Genomic DNA, 13527 nt, shown 5'->3' on the forward strand with positions numbered 1-13527 from the left:
ACAGCGATCACAACACAATAGAGTTTTTGATTCTTGGAGAAGTAAGGAGGGGGGTCAGCAGAACTGCTACCTTGGACTTCTGGAGGGCCCACTTTGGCCTGTTTAGGAGCCTGGTTGACAGAGTCCCTTGAGAGGCAGCCCTGAAGGGCAAAGGAGCCCAGAAAGGGTGGATGTTCTTCAAGAAGGAAATCTTAAAGGTGCAGGAGCAGGCTGTCCCCATGTGCCGAAAGATGGGGGAGAAGACCGGCCTGGCTGAACAGAGAGCTTTGGCTGGAACTCAGGGAAAATAAGGAGAGTTTATGACCTTTGGAAGAAGGGGCAGGCCACTCAGGAGGACTACAAGGATGTTGTGAGGTTATGCAGGAAGAAAATTAGAAGGGCCAAAGCCCATCTGGAACTTAATCTGGCTACTGCTGTAAAAGAATAAAAAATGTTTCTATACATACCTCAGCAACAAAAGGAGGGCTAAGGAGAATCTCCAACCTTTATTGGATGCGGGGGGAAACATAGTGACAAAGGACAAGGAAAAGGCTGAGGTACTTAATGCCTTCTTTGCCTCAGTCTTTAACAGTCAGACCAGTTGTTCTTGGGGGACCCAGCCCCCTGAGCTGGAAGACAGGGATGGGGAGCAGAATGAAGCCCCCATAGTCCAAGGGGAAATGGTCAGTGACCTGCTACACCACCTAGACACACACAAGTCTATGGGGCTGGATGGGATCCACCCAAGGGGACTGAGGGAGCTGGCGGAGGTGTTCACCAAGCCAGCAGCCCTGGCTCACTGGGGGAGGTCCCAGTTGACTGGAAGTCAGCAAACATGACACCCATCTACAAGAAGGGCTGGAAGGAGAATCCAGGGAACTACAGGCCTGTCAGCCTGACCTCATGCCCGGGAAGGTTATGGAACAGATCATCCTGAGTGCCATCGCGCAGCACGTACAGGACAACCAGGGGATCAGGCCCAGCCAGCATGGGTTTATGAAAGGCAGGTCCTGCTTGACTAGCCCGATCTCCTCCTATGACAAGGTGACCCACTTAGGGGATGAAGGAAAGGCTGTGGATGTTGTCTGCCTGGACTTTAGTAAGGCCTTTGACACTGTTTCCCACAGCATTCTCCTGGAGAAGCTGACTGCTCATGGCTTGGACAGGCGTTTGCTTCGCTTGGTATAAAACTGGGCGGATGGCCAGGCCCAAAGAGTTGTGGTGAATGGAGTTAAATCCATTTAGTGGCTGGTCACAAGTGATGTTCCCCAGGGCTCAGTATTGGGGCCAGTTCTGTTTAACATCTTTATCAATGATCTGGATGAGGGGATCGAGTGCACCCTCAGTAAGTTTGCAGATGACACCATGTTGGGCGGGAGTGTTGATCTGTTGGAGGGTGGGAAGGCTCTGCAGAGGGATCTGGACAGGCTGGATCAATAGGCTGAGGCCAACTGTATGAGGTTCAACAAGGCTAAGTGCCGGGTCCTGCACTTGGGTCACAACAACCCCATGCAACGCTACAGGCTTGAGGAAGAGCGGCTGGAAAGCTGCCTGGTGGAAAAGGACCTGGGGGTGTTGGTCGACAGCCAGCTGAATATGAGCCAGCAACATGCCAAGGCGGGCAATAGTATCCTGGCTGGTATCTCAGCAGGAGTAGGGAAGTGATCATCCCCATGTACTCGGCACTGGTAAGGCCGCACCTCGAATCCTGTGTTCAGTTTTGGGCCTCTCACTACAAGAAGGACATCGAGGTGCTGGAGCGTGGCCAGAGAAGGGCAACGAAGCTGGTGAAGGGTCTGGAGCACAAGTCTGGTGAGGAGCGGCTGAGGGAGCTGGGGTCATTTAGCCTGGAGAAAAGGCGGCTGAGGGGAGACCTCATTGCTCTCTACAACTGCCTGAAAGGAGGTTGTAGCGAGGTGGTGGTAGGTCTCTTCTCCCAAGTAGCAAGTGACAGGACAAGAGGAAATAGCCTCAAGTTGTGCCCAGGAAGTTTAGATTGGATATTAGGAAAAACAAGCATTGTCAAGCATTGGAACAGGCTGCCCTAGGAAGTGATTGAGTCCCCATCTCTGGACGTGTTTAAAAGACGTGTAGATGTGGTGCTTAGGGACACGGTTTAGTGGTGGAGCTGGCAGTGCCAGGTTAATTGTTGGACCTGATGATCTTAAAGGTGTTTTCCAACCTAAATGATTCTATGATTCTATAAACTATGAAAATAGAAGCCTAGTATTAAAGGCTAAATTCCCCAGTTATTTTGAAGAAATTTTCTTAATGCACAGAGCAGCTTTCCTTCTTTCAGATGCATTCTGCCTTGCATAATGAATGCCATTAAACCAGACGCTAAATGCTGCAGATGGGGGGGTTGCTTGGCTCTGAACCCCCAAATACAGCGCTGCAGATGTGCTCTCTTATGCTTGGGCTGTACCAACCATTTATTTAAGTTTTCCAGAGTAACTTTGACTTTTCTGCAGCCCCCTTACCTCCAACAATGCTTTGTTACTAAAATATAATGATTATCTTATTTTCTGGAACTGTTTTGATTACAGGCATTTCTTTTGTCTTTTCAGCTTGACAAGAAAATTGCCTTGTTTACTTTACTTATGGCCCTGCACTTCTAGAAACACACAAACTCAGAGTCAAAAATATGTTTGGATGTAGTACTGCAGATACTGATGAGCAGAGACTGGATATAGATGTGAAAGGTGCTGTGCCTCTCCTTTGGAGACTGCAGTAGGATGGATCATGGTACAAAGCAGAGTTTTTACCTTTTCACAGACTTTGATTTCCACAATCTCAAAAGACAGACCCTTGTCTATATGCAAAATTGCTAAGAAGAAAGTTTCAGAATTAGTTATAGAAAAACAACTAAGAAATGCTAAACTTGAAGTGTGTGATATAGCACCATCGTCATCGAAGCCATTAGCCACAAAGCATGCAGGATGGAGATGAGCGACTGAACTAATGAACACCTCATCAAAATTAAATGTAGATTGAAGTTCTTAGCTAGACTGATGCCTAACAAATCACAGGATCTTGAGACTCTGAGTGGCAAGTATAAAATACATTGTACAGCATTTGTGGACCAAACTACATTCAGGCATTTTACACTAGAACCTTAAAAGTCCACACCGGACATGGCTGCTTGTCCTTCTCTGCATACCCTTACACCCCTCCTGCTCTTAGTTTCTTTAATCCTGCCTTGGTCCCTTTGAGATTCATATTGCAAAGCCAGTTTCTAGTTTAAGATTCTTCTGGAGCTAATAATGTTTTCCATTCTCCCATCCTCACTTAAAAAAAAAAAAGTAATTTAGTTTGTCCATTTCAAGTCATTCCAGCAGCTCATCAAGCCTAGTGGCCCTTTCCATCACTTTACTGAGAGTAAAAAGAGCACACACAGCCTTAGGCCTAAGCTCTGCTCTCACTGCGGCTGTATGGAAGCCAACAGCAAGCCATGTGCATCAAATCAGAGCCTCCCCCTTAGCTAGTAACTATAATGGTTTCACCTGAACTTGATTTGCAATGCTTCACTTACAGATGCTGAAGGCAACATTATTCTCTTCCTCCCCTGCACATTAATCTCCAGGATCTTCTTTTGATAATAAGAGGAAGTTTATTCTCTCAGAGAGAGTGATATTTAATAACAAGATTAATTCATAGTGGAGTACATCTTGAAGCATTTTATTCTTTTAAAGAGAAAAAGTTAGCCATTTTAGTAGCACTTCATATAATGTGCATAACAAGGCAGGGGATTGCTGCAAGAAACCTGCAGCAATCTGAACTTCTGCATGTGTGATTTAATTGGCAGCGTAGTACAGCAGCCATTTTGGTTGCAAGAAACAATTTGGGTTTCAAAAGTGAATACATTCTTTTCACACTTCAGTTTTGTCAGAAGAAATAGCACAAAATGTCACTGCATTTGAAGCAAGTAAAAAATATTTTTTGTCAGCTTGTCCAAGTGAGCAATAGCTGAAAGTTTTAACTGGATACCCAGATTCCACACCCCTGCCAAAAATATAGGTAAGCACCTACTTCCTAGGGAGAACATCTGTTTTGCCAAAAGTAAACATGTATTTTTCTGGAGTGATATTTTGAGAGGCTGGATAAGACTTTCAGAAGCTTTTCAATCCCATAACCCCTAACAACACATCAAACATCCAAACAAACAAATTAAAACCTAGACAAGAATATTGGCTTCCATAAGCAGACAGCTTGCAAATCCCTTCTCAATGGAAGTGCACATTCACATACTCTAGGAACATGTTTTGCTATGCTAATCATCTTGTTTTAGAATAAATATGTCAGGAGCAAGGCAGGCCAAAGCAAATTAGACCTTATTTTTCTGACAACTTAACCAACTTTAATCCTGCTTTAAGACTCAGAGTTGAAAGGATCTACTACAAATCATTAGAAAACAACAACTGTGCAGAAAGAACAAACCAGAAACTCCCCGCTGGGGTAAAAGTCTGCCACGTTTATAAGGACAAGAGGGCCAAATATTTTCAATATTCCAGAAGCAAACAGACATGAATGTCTTGCTCAAGTATTAAGACTAACAGGCAAATCTTGCCTGCTTTTGCTTTTCAGGCTGGTGAACCGATGCACTGAAATGTATAAGATTTAAGGAGTAGTTAAGTTTCACAGAATTCAGCCTCTTCACATTTTAATGCATAAAAAATTTTAGTGGTTTAAAACATTCACATTCAACACAGGGAGAATGTACACTGACTCAGCTTCATTACTCATTACACAGACATACTACTTACCACATACTGTGAAAATAGGGGGACACTACATCTGTTTTGCTTGCACAGGAACAGGGAGAATGCAGGTTTCCAGATGCCATCAGCCAGATGCTAGGACCATACGTGGTCGCTCTGGACAGCCAGGCTGCACAGTCTGCCCCAGAGCCACAAACACCTGCAATTCAACACAAGTCTTCCAAGCACAAAGCTTTGGCTGTGAAAAAAGGAGCTCTGAAGCTCTAGGAAAGCAGGCTCCACCCAAGATTTTAAGGCTTCCAGGTGCGCCCTGGGGAGCCAGAAGCTGAGCCCCAGGTGGCAGCCCCAGGGAGGCAATCGCCCAGCCTCTCCCTGCCTGGCTGGTGGCTCAGGGTTGCTCCTGGCTGGGAGCACCCGCTCTGGGCACAGAGATAGCCTGCTAGCGGGGTTTGAACTCTGCCTCTGGTTCAGCAAGAGTTTATCAAACCCCATGCCTGAAACAAAACATTTCACATTGAGTCATATTTTTTTTTAAAAAATCCACAACCTTAGTTCCTGACCAAGTCTCTGAGTGGATGACATGGGCTATGCAGTTCAGGGATCTCTGCATCTTTGCTTGTAACAATTCTCTCTAGGATGGCACAAAAGAGCATATAGGGCAATAGCCTCTGGCTTTGCCAGAGGCCAAAATAAAGTCCCTTGCACAAAAATGATATTTTTCTTAAATTTACATTTACATTTACAATTTGTTTTGTTTACATTTGATTTTAAAGTTTAGACACGTTCTAGAACTATGAATAATTTCATTTTTATTTGCCTTGAAATACTCTTGGAAAAACTGAAAATTTTGAAATATTTTAAAGTAGACTTTTTAAAAGGGAATAATTTATCTTTTAGGGTGAAACCTGGAGGGGATCACCAAAGAGCATCCTAACCACAATATAGGAAGTGAGAGTGCATATGAAATGGATAGGCTAAGTTTCACCCAATACGGACTTCCAAACTATTGCACAAAGTTCATTTTCTTACCATTTACTGAACTAATTGATAGATTTCAATTAATTTACTTATTGAGAAGACAGTGATGTCTTAGGCCCTGTTCTGCACCTGGTATCTCCTGTTGATGGAGTCTCTAGATGAAACTGTGGCCAATATACTATGATACGACTAGGTGGTCTATAAAGACATGAAATTAAAGATGAGACCTTGTAAATTTGATACAGAATGTGTAAATTGAGAATATCAGTGTTTAATTTTGAGACAACAGCTTATCAGAAAACATGAGCGTATTCTATTTTAATAAGCTGTATAATTTTGCTACCTAAGATAATGACTATAACTCAGAAAAACAATTGAGAAATTATAATACAATTTAAAATGGCAAATTATATCAACTTTTTTTTTTGTTTCCATTAATATTTGTCTTATCACTGCCAACTAGAAACAGCCAAAATATCAAGAGATTATATAAGCAAGACCAATTCTGTGCTTCAAAGTCCTACATTTGATTGTCCAAGTGCAAATTCAATTGAAGCTGTAATGAACTTTAATATTAATAAAGATATAAAATGCATTAGAATTCAGACTTTTCATCCAGAAGAAAATTTACAACATTAAGAGTATGTTACTCCTCTTCAAGACTGGTTATTCCCAAATGCACATACAGTAAATTAGTACATTAAGCATTGATGGTTTTAGTGCAATTATAAATCAGGCTCCTTTGAATACATGTTGGCAGGCCATTATTTTGAAAGTCCTGCCAAAGTTTTGGGAGGAAGGAGACAGAAGTTCCTCCCTAGAACTTTAGAATATATTTAGTAATTTTATTGAACAAGAAAAAGTCACTTCTTTACCCAAAGGAGTTTTGTTAGACAAATTTTCAAAGGTCTGCTGCAAATAATAGCAGAAAGTTTCTCAAAAAAACCCCAACAAACAAGTTACACAATTTCTTCTAACAGAAAGTGTCAGGTAAACAAAATAGAGAGATTGGTACTGTCTCTTCTTGTTCTTGAAGTCACTGTTTCAGTGATGTTACACAAGCATAGAATTTGGCTCAATACACATTGCAAATTACATGCAACACTCACCTCTCTGTGTTTCTGCTGCCTAAAATAATACAACAACTTACTTCAGGTCCTAGCTGAACAGTACTGAGCTGGTCAAGAATTTTTTGATAACAGGCCTTAACTATAAAACACTAACTTGACAAAACAAAATTATTTCATGGAGATAAATTGGTGTTACTGAACTTTTAATGACATTGCCACTGGAGGTCTAGATGGTGTTGTGCCATTTTATCGCAGGCTGCAAGTGACCTCGAGGTCCCAGGGTTGGGGCTATGCAGGTGCCTTGACATGTAAAGTGCTACAGGGACAGAAGCTCTTGTTCCTATTTCCTCCGCTCTAAAGCCAGAAGTCTGAAAGCCCTCAGAGCTCTGGCCCTAGTTGGGCTGATTGCATGGAAGACCATTTCTTCCCCATGGTCTCTTCCAGAGACCTCTTCCATGCAGCAAAGGCGATCTCACCACCCTCAGGATTTGCAGGTTCCCTGGAAGACAGGTTGGAGTTAGGCATCCACATGTGGGCCCAGCTACTGCAAGGATTCTCCATACAACCTTGTCTTTAGGTGACTATGAGTTGTGTGCATTAATTTTCAATTACGGCTCACATGGAGACATTCCTCAAGATTAGGATTAACTTCATCCAGCTTTCTTTCTAGACCTTGTATCAAACCAAAATGCCATATGTCACATACAACTACTTATCAATCAAGCCCTACTGAAATAAAATTAAAAAGTTCAGTGCACCAAAGCAGGTACCAAGTATTCGTGCTTCCTGAGAAGCTGGAAGGAGCTCCGACAGAGCAAACTTAAATGGTTTCCTGCAGCTGGAACAATTCACTGGAAAGAGTCTAAACTGTACTGCCTGTACCTTCTCTATGCCTTGTGCGCAGTTTGTTCTTATCTCCCTGAAGGAAGCTTAACACACTAAAGATAAACCCAGCAGTGCCTGGCTGTTTCGATCTTTCCTTTGCATAAACTGTTTCTCTTGTTCTTGAGGAAAAGAATGAGAGACCTGAAATCTGCCAGTATAAATGGCAATGTTCACTTCTCTCTTTGTATCATTTTTCTATTCTGTTTATTAGAGCTAAGAGTTTGGCCTCATTTCTACAACCTTTCATATTTTTCTCAAGAGCTGTATATACCTTGAGCCACTACCATTCAAGCTATGTGAAGAAAACAGTTTACACATATTACCTTGAAAAAAAAAGGATACTAAACTTTTGAATTAGAGACAGACTCCTTATTTACTACAAACACTGTAAAATGAGAACAGATATGATTAGAGTAATTTTTCTACCTGGAATTTACACCTTCACGTACAAAGAACAGTAAACATGCAGAGCTGCCTTGCATTTCTGCATCATCCCACTGGACTTAGATATTACCACTTTCTTTGATTTCATTATTCAAAGAAATAATTTCAACTACCTGACTGTACCACGGCTGTTGATTACCTTCTCTTGCTGCCTTCATATCTGCTCCCTGACAGATCTGGCTTAAAAGAGCCATAAGAAATAAAAGGCTTCTAATCACTGTACTTTGGTAGATGTGCAAAGATTCTTAATGGGGCATGGTGGTGACTGGGGACCTTTCTGGCAGAAAGAGGCTTGTTCAAGACCTTCTCCCACAATAAATGGATATTCTGCTTGCTTGTTGTTCTTTCAAACAATGACACTGATGAGATTACATTGGGAATTAAATTTATCTATTGCTTTAGAGTACCAGTAGCCACAGGACTATCCTCAGAAAGCAGGCTGTACTGAGAAGATAAGAGTTGGAGATGAAGAATTCAGGGAAGAGTGAAAAGGAAAATCTCAACTGTTGAGGTGAAAGTGTATCAGGTGCCATTCTAATGAAATGAAAAACAGGTATTTCCAAGGGAAGAGGAAGAGCCAAGGAAGAGCCAAACCTCTATTTCTCACCAACAGTAGGATGGAAGTATAAAAATAAGCATGGGGGAAACAATATACCAGGAGGAATGTGTCAGCTAGATGTAGGGAAGACTGAAAGTTTTGGTATAGCAATATGTTTTGCAAGAAAAAATCCTGACACATCTTGCAGGGAAAATGCCCTGAAGACTCTTGCATGGATCCTACTATGTCCAGCTAGCAGCCAGCTCCTGAAAGAGTACAAAGGGTCTTGGGGCCCAGGGTGCTCAAGGTTATTGGTTCAGCAAGATGAAGGAATCTTTTTATTTTTTTATTTTCTTATGGGTTTTAAAAGAACAGAGGATTTGGAAAAGCCGACATAGATTCTGAAGAGCTAGAGGGCCAGAAAAACAGTAGTCTCTTAGACTGACTGATTCAATACAGCTGCCACAGGAAATGCCTGAGATCCAGCAACACTGAGTCAGAGAACACCCTGAATACATCTACTTCAGCAAGGCCACTCAAACAACAGCGAGGTCCTGTGTCTAAACAACTATAAAATGGCATTTAAATATGAATTCTGTTAAAAGGACTGTCGTGGTTTAACGCCAGCCAGCAACTAAGCACCACACAGCTGCTCGCTCACTCCCCTCTGCGCCAGTGGGATGGGGAGAAAATTGGAAGGGTAAAAGTGAGAAAACTGGTGGGTTGAGATGAGAACAGCTTAATAATTGAAGTAAAATAAAATAGAATAGTAGTAATAGTAGTAATAATAATGCTAATAAAATAATGCTAATAATATAATAATAATACAATAATAATATACAAAGCAAGTGATACACAATACAATTGCTCACCACCTGCCGACCAATGCCCAGCCAGTCCCTGAGCAGCGATCTCCGCCCCCTGGCCAACTCCCCCAGTTTATATACTGGGCATGATGCCATACAGTATGTAATAGCCCTGTGGCCAGTTTGGGTCAGCTGTCCTGGCTGTGCCCCCTCCCAGCTTCTTGTGCACCGGGCAGAGCACGGGAAGCTGATAAGTCCTTGACTGGTGTAAGCACTACTTAGCAACAACTAAAACATCGGTGTGTTATCAACATTATTCTCATCCTAAATCCGAAACACAGCACTATACCAGCTACTAGGAAGAAAATTAACTCTATCCCAGCTGAAACCAGGACAAATGCCAAGACAATTAGTTCTGCACAATATCAGGATCTCTCAGTACAAGTATCCTTCTGAGATGTTAGTACCTGGCCTTACTTATTCTGAGAATAAAAATGATATGATTATTTATTAAGGTCAGTAAAGAAGCACATAGATTTCTGCCTTTGGGCACTTTAATACATAAAAATGGTGTTTGAAAGGTCCCCTTATATGCTTAGTTAACAGATTATTGTGCTTACTGGCAATTTTTTTTTCATCTAAATTCTTAATGATTTGCAATCTTTAGACCTGATACATATGCTCCACGGATGCATAGATATGAAAACTAACAAGGTACACAAAGGAAAAGAACCAAAACAAAAAGTCCACACAAATATACAAGGTTGGAAAAGACCTTTAAGATCATCGAGTCCAACCATTAACCTGGCACTGCCAGCTCCACAACAAAACCATGTCCTCAAGCACCACATCTACCTGTCTTTTAAATACCTCCAGGGATGGGGACTCAACCACTTCCCTGGGCAGCCTGTTCCAATGCCTGACTACGCTTTCCGTGAAGAAATTTTTCATAATAGCCAACCTAAACCTGCCCTGGCGCAGCTTGAGGCCGTTTCCTCTCGTCCTGTCGCTTGTTACTTGGGAGAAGAGACCGACCCCCACCTCACTACAACCTCCTTTCAGGTAGCTGTAGAGAGCAATAAGGTCTCCCCTCAGCCTCCTCTTCTCCAGACTGAACAACCCCAGCTCCCTCAGCCGCTCCTCACCAGACTTGTGCTCCAGACCCTTCACCAGCTTCGTTGTCCTTCTTTGGACACGCTCCAGCACCTCAATGTCCTTCTTGTAGTGAGGGGCGCAAAACTGAAGACAGGATTTGAGGTGTGGCCTCACCAGTGCCGAGTACAGGGGCACTATCACCTCCCTGGTCCTGCTGGCCACACTATTCCTGATACAGGCCAGGATGCCATTGGCCCTCTTGGCCACCTGGGCGCACTGCCGGCTCATATTCAGCTGACTGTTGGTTTCTCCAGGAGAATGCTGTGGGAAACAGTGTCAAAGGCCTTACTAAAGTCCAGGCAGACAACATCCACAGCCTTTCCTTCATCCCCTAAGTGGGTCACCTTGTCATAGGAGGAGATCGGGCTAGTCAAGCAGGACCTGCCTTTCATAAACCCATGCTGGCTGGGCCTGATCCCCTGGTTGTCCTGTACGTGCTGCGCGATGGCACTCAGGATGATCTGTTCCATAACCTTCCCGGGCACGAGGTCAGGCTGACAGGCCTGTAGTTCCCTGGATTCTCCTTCCAGCCCTTCTTGTAGATGGGTGTCATGTTTGCTGACTTCCAGTCAACTGGGACCTCCCCCAGTGAGCCAGGGCTGCTGGCTTGGTGAACACCTCCGCCAGCTCCCTCAGTCCCCTTGGGTGGATCCCATCCAGCCCCATAGACTTGTGTGTGTCTAGGTGGTGTAGCAGGTCACTGACCATTTCCCCTTGGACTATGGGGGCTTCATTCTGCTCCCCATCCCTGTCTTCCAGCTCAGGGGGCTGGGTCCCCCAAGAACAACTGGTCTGACTGTTAAAGACTGAGGCAAAGAAGGCATTAAGTACCTCAGCCTTTTCCTTGTCCTTTGTCACTATGTTTCCCCCGCATCCAATAAAGGTTGGAGATTCTCCTTAGCCCTCCTTTTGTTGCTGAGGTATGTATAGAAACATTTTTTATTCTTTTACAGCAGTAGCCAGATTAAGTTCCAGATGGGCTTTGGCCCTTCTAATTTTCTTCCTGCATAACCTCACAACATCCTTGTAGTCCTCCTGAGTGGCCTGCCCCTTCTTCCAAAGGTCATAAACTCTCCTTATTTTCCCTGAGTTCCAGCCAAAGCTCTCTGTTCAGCCAGGCCGGTCTTCTCCCCCATCTTTCGGCACAGGGGGACAGCCTGCTCCTGCACCTTTAAGATTTCCTTCTTGAAGAACATCCACCCTTTCTGGGCTCCTTTGCCCTTCAGGGCTGCCTCTCAAGGGACTCTGTCAACCAGGCTCCTAAACAGGCCAAAGTGGGCTCTCCAGAAGTCCAAGGTAGCAGTTCTGCTGACCCCCCTCCTTACTTCTCCAAGAATCAAAAACTCTATTGTGTTGTGATCGCTGTGCCCAAGACAGCTTCCAGCCGTCCCATCACCCACCAGTCCTTCTCTGTTTGCAAACAACAGGTCCAGTGGGTGCCTTCCCTAGGTGGCTCACTCACCAGCTGGGTCAGGAAGGTCTCTTCCACACAATCCAGGAACCTCCTAGACTTTTTCCTCTCTGCTGTGTTGTGTTGTATTTCTAGCAGACATCTGGTAAGTTGAAGCTCCCCACGAGAACAAGGGCTAGCGATTGTGAGACTTCTCCCAGCTGCTTACAGAATACTTCATCTGCCTCTTCATCCTGGTTGGGTGGTCTATAACAGACTCCCACCATGATTATCTGCCTTGTTGGCCTTCCCCCTGATTCTTACCCATAAACACTCAACCCTGTCATCACCATTATTAAGTGTTAGGCAATCAAAACACTCCCTAACATACAGGGCTGCCCCACTGCCTCTCCTTCCTTGCCTATCCCTTCTGAAGAGTTTTTGGCCATCCATTGCACCACTCCAGTTGTGTGAGTCATCTCACCATGTTTCCACAATGGCAACTATATCGTAGTTTTCCTGATATCATGATTGGATTCCTTCTGTGGACACAGGCGTCTTAATAGTACTATTCATCGCTGTGACAAAGGTTAGACTTGAAGAAAACTAGAACTGAGATGAAAGAATAGAATTTTTATTATTTTAGCAGCTGAATGTGTCATTACATCAGAGTCTGTATTGTGTAGCAAATTGCAAGCTGTAGTGAAATTGCTTTAAAATATAGCTGTATATATTTTTCTAAAACTGTGATAAAGTCATTCAGCGGCGCATTGAAATGTATTTCTAGCTGAACTGTTATATCATATCTTTTTTACTGTTGTATGAGAACAGATGGCAGTTATTTTTCTCAACAGTCTCCCACAAAGCTGATGCGATGCCTTGCCTTCCCTTGTAAATGCTTTCAAGTGAAAGACAAGTACACATGGCCAAAATGAATCTGCATTCTAACATTGACTTGTGGTTTCTAAAGCGAACTCTTTAATCAGCTTACAACAGTATGCTGGTGATAATTACTTAATGTCCTATCAGTCAAATAGTTCATTATGACAGGAAAATGGGCTATTAATCAGGATCAATTGCATATGTTTTGCAATAAGTTTTTGGAGCAGATGTCTTTTCACAGACATTTTTAATGCAATAATTGACTAGTCCATGACTTGAGGACAACTGCAGTCAGTCCCATGGTACAAAAGCATTTGTAGATTTGGAGATGCTCTCTGTCACTTTATAGCGTTCCTAGGGGGACTGTGATTGATCTGAGAATAACAGCTGTTCAGTAGCTGGCATGTGGAGAGGGCTACTGCACGTACAATGACAAAGTTGTTTGGTGATTTTATACATTTTTGTAAGCATAATATAAATTACCATGCTTTTCAAAGGACTTTCTTTTAAAATTGCTGCTACCTTAACAGTAACTTGGCAACTTGGAGAAGGCCTGGTGAAAATGTCTCTAAATATAACCTGATGTAACATTACTTGCCTGTTTCACCAGAAATGCTGTGTAGTTGAACAAAATGCTGTATTCTTCAGTGAAGTCATTTGTAGTTATAAATCAAAATGAAGC

At 43.1% G+C, this 13527-nt stretch overlaps 1 protein-coding gene across 2 annotated transcripts in view; it reads left to right on the forward strand.

Moving 5' to 3' along the window:
• Positions 1 to 13527, forward strand: part of SPOCK1 (SPARC (osteonectin), cwcv and kazal like domains proteoglycan 1) — a 330703-nt gene that overhangs the window by 213297 nt on the left and 103879 nt on the right. The gene's annotated exons all lie outside the window — the stretch shown is intronic.

Source organism: Nipponia nippon, unplaced genomic scaffold (genome assembly GCF_047370975.1).
Source record: "Nipponia nippon isolate SJK-2023a ecotype South Korea unplaced genomic scaffold, ASM4737097v1 scaffold_17, whole genome shotgun sequence".
NCBI lineage: Eukaryota > Metazoa > Chordata > Aves > Pelecaniformes > Threskiornithidae > Nipponia > Nipponia nippon.